Here is an 8,569-nt window from a genome sequence, read left to right as displayed (position 1 = left end):
ATGATTTTGAAAATGTAGCTTGTCTTAAACGATGCAAACACACACACACACAATGTGCCCTAAGGAAGCAAGAAATTCCAAATAGAAAGCAAGGACAATTGGTTAAAAAATAATAACCACCATTATATTTCTCTCTCTCTCTCTCTCTCTCTCTCTCTTACCCCTCCCAAGAATCTAAGCATCCATGAATTACAAGATTGGAATGGTTTCGATGATTTTGAAAATGTAGCTTGTGTTGAACAATGCAAACACACACACACACACACACACACGCACGCACGCACGCATGCATGCATGCATGCATACACAATGTGCCCTAAGGAAGCAAAGAATTCCAAATAGAAAGCAAGGGCAATTAGGAAAAAAATAATCACCTACTTGGGTAAACAAAAATTGTGGAGAGAAGCTAGTGCTGGTCCAACAACAAAAACAAAGCACCTACAAGAAAAAAAAAACTCCAAAAAAAAGAAAAGCTAATTGAACTTTAGATGGCTCTCTCTCTCTCTCTCTCTCTCTCTCTCTCTCTCTCTCTCTCACCTCCATTATCTTTATGAAAAAATGGTTCTTAGTTCAGTTTTCCCCTCCCAAGAATCTAACAGTCCACGAAGAAATAGATCAGAATGGTTTCAATGATTTTGTAAATGTAGCTTGTTTCTAACTAATAGACTAACTTATTTCACTTCCAGCCACCATTATATTTTTCCCTCTCCCTCTCCCTCCTGTTCGTCTCCCCCTCTCTCTCTCTCTCTCTCTCTCTCTCTCTCTTGCCTCCATTATCTTTTTTTAAAAAGGGTTCTTAGTTCAGTTCTCCTTTCCCAATAGTTTAAGCATTGACAAATTATAAGGTTAGAAAGATTTCGATGAGTTTGAAAATGTAGCTTCTCTTAAACATTGCAAATGTAGCTTCAACATATAGATAGATAAGTCCATCGCTATTCTCTCTCTATCTCTCTCTCTCTCTCTCTCTCTCTCTCTCTCTCTCTCTCTCTCTCTCTCTCTCTCTCTCTCTCTCGCGCCTCCATTATCTTCTTATAAAATTGGTGCTTAGTTCAGTTTTTCCCTCCCAAGAATCCAAGTGTCAACGATAATCTAAGATCGGAATGGTTTTGATGATTTTGAAAATGTAGCTTGTCTTAAACGATGCACACACACACACACACACACACACAATGTGCCCTAAGGAAGCAAGAATTTCCAAATAGAAAGCAAGGAAAATTGGTAAAAAAATAATCACCACCATTATCTCTCTCTCTCTCTCTCTCTCTCTCTCTCTCTCTCTCTCTCTCTCTCTCTCGTCTTAAACGATGCAAATGTAGCTTCAACATATTGATATAGATAAATACATCGCTACTCTCTTTGTCTCTCTTTTTCCCCTCCCAAGAATTTAAGCCTCCACAAATTATAAGATTGGAATGGTTTCGATGATTTTGAAAATGTAGCTTGTGGTAAATGATGCAAACACACACACACACACAATGTGCCCTAAGGAAGCAAAGAATTCCAAATAGAAACCAAAGGCAATTGGTAAAAAAATAATCACCTACCTCGGTAAACATAACTTGTGGAGAAAAGCTAGTGCTGGTCCAACAACAAAAACCAAAGCACCTGCAAGAAAAAAAACCCCCAAAAAAAAGTAAAGCTAAGTGAACTTTCTCTCTCTCTCTCTCTCTCTCTCTCTCTCTCTCTCTCTCTCTCTCTCTCTCTCTCTCTCTCTCTCTCTCTCTCTCTCTCTTTCTCACCTTCATTATCTTTATAAAAACTGGTTCTTAGTTTAGTTTTCCGCTCCCAAGAATCTAACCGTCCACGAATTATAAGATTAGAATGGTTTCAATGATTTTGTAAATGTAGCTTGTTTTTAACTAATAGACTAACTTATTTCACTTCTGGCCACCATTATATTTTTCCCTCTCCCTCTCCCTCTTAGTTTTCCCCTCTCAAGAATCTAAGTGTCCATAGATTAAGAAAACAACATTCAAGGGTTCTTAGTTCAATTTCCCCTTCCCAAGAAGGTATTCCAATGATTTTGAGGTCCACGAATTAAAGGATCATTATGGTTTCGATGATTTTGAAAACGTATTTCAATTCACGCCACCATTTTTATTTTTCCATGTCTCTCTCTCTCTCTCTCTCTCTCTCTCTAGCATCCATTATCTTTTTTTACAAGTGGTTCTTAGTTCAAGTTCCCCTCCCAACAATCTAAGAAACTAGAGGAGGCCATGAACTACAATACAATCCATATGATTTTGAGAGAAAATCATATGTTAAGACACTTAACCCTAACGAAAGCTAACATGGTGGGAGAGGGGTGAGGGGAAGGCAATGGGAGGCGACGTAGGATGGGAGGCGAAGAGATGGGAGAGAAGGGGAGGCAAAGAGAGTCGAAGAGAGGAGGGAAGGGAGGTAGAGCAACAAGGCAGGCGAGAGGGGGAAGCGAAGCATGATGAGGCAAGGGAGACACCTAGGAGACAACAGAGATGGGCAAAAGAGGAGGGTGGGGGGATAGAGGGGGAGGAATGGAAGTAGAAGGAAACCCTAGGGACAGAAGGGTGAGGGAGAGGTTAGGGGAGAGAAGGGGAGGGAAAGGCAAGTGGGACAAAAGGGGGAGGCACAAAGGCGTACGAACGGGAGAGGAGCCAAGGGGTATATAGGGTAAGTGGCCAAACTATGAAGGGCTAATTTTTTAGCACTAATCCATAGTGCAAATGGCCTTCATAATTGAAATTCAAATTGGAAGCTATTGTGGTCATTAGATAGTAATAGGGAGCTAATTTTTGCTTTTAAACTTTCCAAAAATTTTGTGAAATATAGAAAACTATGAGAGTCAATGCTTAGGTCAAGCGTGCCAATATTAAGGCATTGTTCAAGTGAAGGCCAATACTAAGGCATTGTTCAAACATATAAAGGCTAAAAAACCAGTAAACAATGTATCTATAGAAAGATGGAAGTTTTGCTTTAGCACATGACATCACCTTACCAAAACCAATGTTGTAGGCTTGTAACCCATGTAGTGACAACTTTTAGAGATCAAAAGGGCTCTGAATAGAGCTCTCTCGCTCCTTAAAGAGGGGTTCTTGGGACTGGTTGCAAAAATTCCTGCAAACATGGGTGATCTTGTAGACACATGGGTTGTCACATGGGTTACTGGGTATCAAGCAGGCTGCCATGACGATAGCACTATGGCTTGCTACATAGGCTAAATAACTGGCTGCCACATGGCCAGCAGAGGGAGAATATTTCTAGGCTTGGTTGGAGGCTAGAGCCTAAGGATAGGGATGAACTATCCATAAGGGTCTCCCATGAAATATGCCCACGTTTTGGGTCTCTCCATGAGCCCAATCACGGTTGAGATAGGGTGGCTGGAAAAGCTAAGATAATTGGTTGTCTAATAGCCCTACATATAGCTTTGAAAGTGTGATTCATCTCCATAATCCATTTCAAAATTAATCAAATGCAAAACTCATATGCAGTAAAGTATATCTAGTGTGAGAAAACAACTAATCCCGATTAGTGAGAATTTTTCCTCGTCCAGGCATGGGCTAATCATAAACCCCATCCTTTAAGTAGTTCTCAAATAATCTTGATGCTGAACTTGCTAGATCTGCACACAAGAACCGTTAGGCATGTCTAACTAGTCAATGAGAAACGTAAAGGTAAATATTCGTAGTCTATGTGGTAAAAAATCATGGGAGCAAAAGGAAGCAATTTCAAAAAAGGAATAATGTAAATCCAAGCCTTTAGTCTTTTTTCACAAGCTTGTATCTCATCATTTAAGGGACTCCCTAGACTTTTTCCTCTTTTCCAACCTATCAACAACTCATGATTGCTATACATGGTATGCACATGTAATATTCTTTATAGGAAACCATATAGTTGTCTTACTTTTCATATGGACCTCCACTATATATGTGAGACTACCAAATTCAAATCTAACGAAAAACCATATGTAAGACACTTATATGGGGACACATGTATGAGGTTATCCTTGAAAATACATGCATGTCCGAAGCTTCTCTACAAAGCATAGTCCACCTACAAGTACAAAGAAAGCAAATACATTTTTCTTTGTCCAACCAAGGACCAAAGCTAATAAGATGGTCAAACCAACTCCCCATTGTCCTACAAGTGCTCAACATCAAAAAACTAATTGGGAATTGTCATCCAACACATATGTCACCATAATTATTAGAAATTGTTACATGCAGAAGTAGAAAAGTATCATAAGACAATCAAGGCTTTCAAAAGGTATTGGCCATTGTAGTTCTAGGACATTGCATTAACAGGTCTTGGCCATTATAGCTCCAAGACAGATGTTAGGGATTAGATAAGCATCTCTTCGACATGGGCATCTCTTCCACATAGGCGTTCTCTGCTAGCAAAAAATCCCATTCCCAGCAATATGTAGTATATGAGTCATGCATCCATGTCATTTACTTGCTCTAGGAATAGGGGTTCATCATAGACAATCAGAGATATACAAATTACAAAGCTCACAATGGCTTCCACCCATAGGGTCACTCAAATTAGTCCAACGTAAGGGACTCTTGTTGTCATGTCAAGACATAAAGATGAAACAATATGAAAGAGATCCACATAACTTACTTACAAATGCTTTCCCAAGTTGGTAAAATGACCAATCCATGGTTTAAAATTCTATAAGAAGAGAAGCTACTAGAAAGCAGGGTCACTCAAATCAACCCAATGTGAGGGACTCTTGTTGTCCTGTTAATACATAAAGATGGAACAAATCTATGAAAGAGATCCACATAACTTACTTACGCATGCTTTCCCAAGTTGGTATAGTGACCAATCCATGGTCAAGAATTCTATAAGAAGAGAAGTTATTGGAAAGCCAGCTTGGGAGAAAAGGCTACCAATGAAATGTCTTTTGTCAAAGACATAATACTTGGGTTGTCACACATAAGAATTGACTATCCAATTTGATTCTACTTCAAAAATTCCTGGACCAAAATCCTTAAGCTGTAGATGAATAAACTAGACTTTTTAAAACACAAAGAACATACTTCATGTTTGCTTTCTCCCATCACTTTAATAATGTTCCCTGTGAATATCATTCTTCTTTCCTTCTTATTTTATCCATAGAGATATTCATATCAAGTGATATACCATCTACAAGTCCATGTTCCTTCGTATGTCCAAATCCTTGATGTCGTAATATGCTTGATGCATGTCCTCATCATTTAGCATGGTGTTCTTTGGGTGCCACCCCAAGAATACAATCTTATTATATCAACTCATATAAACTACCTTCTCTTGGTGCCACCCCAAGAATACAACCATATTATATCAACTCATATAAACTACCGTCTCTTGGTGCCACCCAAAGAATAGAAGTATGAATCAAACAACATGGAAATTCCACTATCTGTAGGCCTAGATACTGAAGTTCTCTTGGTGCCACTCGAAGAATATGATTATGAAGTAAAGAGCATGGAAATTCCACCATTTATAAGTCTAGAAACTAAAATCTGATTGTAGACGTGCTTGGAACACAAGCTTTCTTATAATAAGAGGGCATAATTTCATCAACCATTGATGATGATGTGTCATAAGTTAAGAGACTCCAGCATCTTCCATCAATAAGTAAATTCACAAATTGTTATGTTCTTCTTCTTTGCAAACATCACCATAGCCACTCTCTTGTACCAAATAAGCTTCATCATAGCCCCATTTTGCTATGTATATCTCTTAAAATAGCATGAATCCTCATCATGTTCAATTTTACCACAAAGAGTATAGTTCACAAATTTATTTGAATAAGCACATCCAGCATGGGGTCCACGACCGAAAAAAGCTTGGTTTCCAGGACCATCTTGATACGCTAGGCTTCCATGACTAGCTTGATAATCTTGGCTTCCACGGCCAACTTGATAAGCTTGGCCTCCACATCCAACTTGATAATCTTGGCTTCCATGGCTAGCTTGATAAGCTTGGCTTCCATGGCCAGCTTAATGAGCTTGGTATCGACGACCAGCTTGAAAAGGTGTTTGTCCACTATTTCCATGAAAGCATTTTGATGCTCCATATAGATCTTTGTCATAAAAAAAACTTCTTTTACTTACAACCAAATCTTTCTCTTGAAGGTGTTCCATTTTCTTAATTTTTGGAGCAAAATCGTTTAAAGAATCACAAGCTTCTTCAAATGTAACATTATCCTTATTTGCTAATATAGTGATGATTGTGTCAAATTTAGGTGCTTTCATAGTCTCGAGAAACATAGCAAGATATTGATCCTTTGAAATAGGTGCACTTGTAGCAGCAATAGTAGACATTTGCTCCAAAATAAATGTGAACTTGTCGATGTGCTCATCAAAGAGAGTTAGTAATTTTATAATCCAAATTTGACAGAGAATTTCAAAGATGTAGCATTTCGAGTAGTCCTCTTAAGAAAAGTTTTCCTAAATTCCAAACCTCATGTGAATGTTGCAAACTTTCTACATCCATCAAAATTTAATCCTTGAGAGCATATAGAATTAATCCTGGAGTAGCTTGATCTTTGTCATCCCAATCTACATTCACCTTTATCCATGCATTACATATATCTCCAGCTCAAATTAGACTTTCATTTTCATCAATTGGTTGCACAAGACGTTGATTTTTGCCTACAACAATGCCCAAAATCTTATCACTTTGAAGGACCAATTTCATCTTTGAATTCCATGTGCAATATCACCTTGAAACATGTACAAAGTTTTGGTACCACTAAGGCCTTTAAAGGAGACGATGTGTTGTTGTCCCATTTGTTCCTTCGTATAAAGAGAGACTTCTCCAATACTCCTTCAATAAAAACTTTGAAAGATATATTCTTTTAAAGATTAATCCACTTGTTGGGTGTTGTTTCTATGCTAACATGGACTTAGGAAGCACAAAATGTGTGTGTAGAGTAGTGGCAAAGCTCCGCTTGTACTTGCGTAAGGCTAGGAATAATCTCTCTTAGGAATCCTCAACATGCAAGTTCTACTTGCAACTCCTACATGCATGTTCTACATGCAAGTCCTACATGAAATTCCTACATGCAAGTTCTACTTGTAACTCCTCCATGCATGTTCTATATGCAAGTCCTACATGTGATTCCTACATGCATGTTCTACATGCAAGTTCTACATGTAACTCCTACATGCAACATGCAACAACATGCGAGTTCTGCATGCAATTCCTACATGCAACATGTAGATCCTACATGCAACATGCAACTCCTAGATGCAATATGCAACTCCTACATGTAACTTGCAACTTGCAACTCCTACATGCAACTTCTATATGCAAGTTCTACATGTAGAGAGAGAATGTCTTATAATTCCTACATATGTAGAGAGAGAAGCTCTCCAACTTGTATAAATACCCTATAATGGAATGAAGCTTGGACTCTTTGGGGCATTGTGTTGAGTTCTACTTTGGTATTCCAAGCAATTGTCTCCAAGTGTCCATGCTTCCTTGCACTTCATGTCCAAAAGCATGTCCTAACCTTGCAACTCCTCCTCCCCTCTCCTCCAACCTTGCAACCCATTCTCTCCCTCTCCTCCTCCCTCCTCCTTCTCCTCCTCCTCCTCCCTCTCCTCCTCCTCCCTTCTCCTCTCCTCCTCCTCCCTTCTCCTCCCCTCTTCTCCTCCCTCCTCCTCCTTGCTCCTCCCTCTTCTCCTTCCTTCTCCTCTCACTCCTTCCCCCCCATGCTCTTACACCTTCTTCCCCCCCCACTCCTATGCTCCCCCTAAACCTTTAGTCCCTCAACCCTTAACCTCCATGATCTATGTGGGAGACGAGTTCTCCACCATATACTCTACCTTGAACCTTGGATCCTCCTTCTAACCCTTAAACCTCTTCTAAATTTTGGTACCTCCTTCTAAATTGCAAAGCATGGTGCTTCGGCAAATAAAAGCAAACCAACTTTGGCAGAAGTACCTCTCTAGCACGAGGTATCCTTGATTTGATACATACAGATATATGGGTTTATGCCCAGACCAGCAGCATCAATGGTTCACTTTACTACTTGACTTTCATTGACAACTATAGTAGATATTGTTGGGTCTACTTTCTAAAAGAGAAATCTGAAGTGTTTTCCACATTTCAAGAATTCAAAGCCATGGTAGAAAACCAGACAGGAAGAAAGATCAAAGTCATGAGAGCAGATAGAGGGGGTGAATACATGTCTTCAGCATTCATGAACTTTTGTAGAAGTCATGGCATTTGAAGACAATTCACATGTGCATATACTCCTCAGCAGAATGCAAGAGCTTTGAACTTCCCTTCAACCCTCAAACTACTTCTAAACCCTTCAACCCCCAATGAAGGTGAAAGCCTTAATTACCCCAATCATGATGATGCACGTCCTTTTCATACACGCATGCAGTATGTTTGCTTACCACACTTAAGCCTACATCTCTCACCAGAATACAAACTGAGGTCCTACTACAAATGACAACACCAAAATATCAGTAGGTGACAAAAAGCCTCGGAACCCTGCATACTGAGTATACCCTGCTCTTCCTATGGAAGCCATGGGAAAGAGCCAACATTTGGCACTATTGTCGAGAAGACTAGCATCTCAAGTAAT

Source organism: Dipteris shenzhenensis, chromosome 6 (genome assembly GCF_047967505.1).
Source record: "Dipteris shenzhenensis isolate YYH24624 ecotype China chromosome 6, Dip_SZ_1.0, whole genome shotgun sequence".
NCBI classification, from domain to species: Eukaryota; Viridiplantae; Streptophyta; class Polypodiopsida; order Gleicheniales; family Dipteridaceae; genus Dipteris; species Dipteris shenzhenensis.
The sequence above is the reverse complement of the archived record's forward strand: the minus strand, read 5'-3'. Positions refer to the sequence as shown.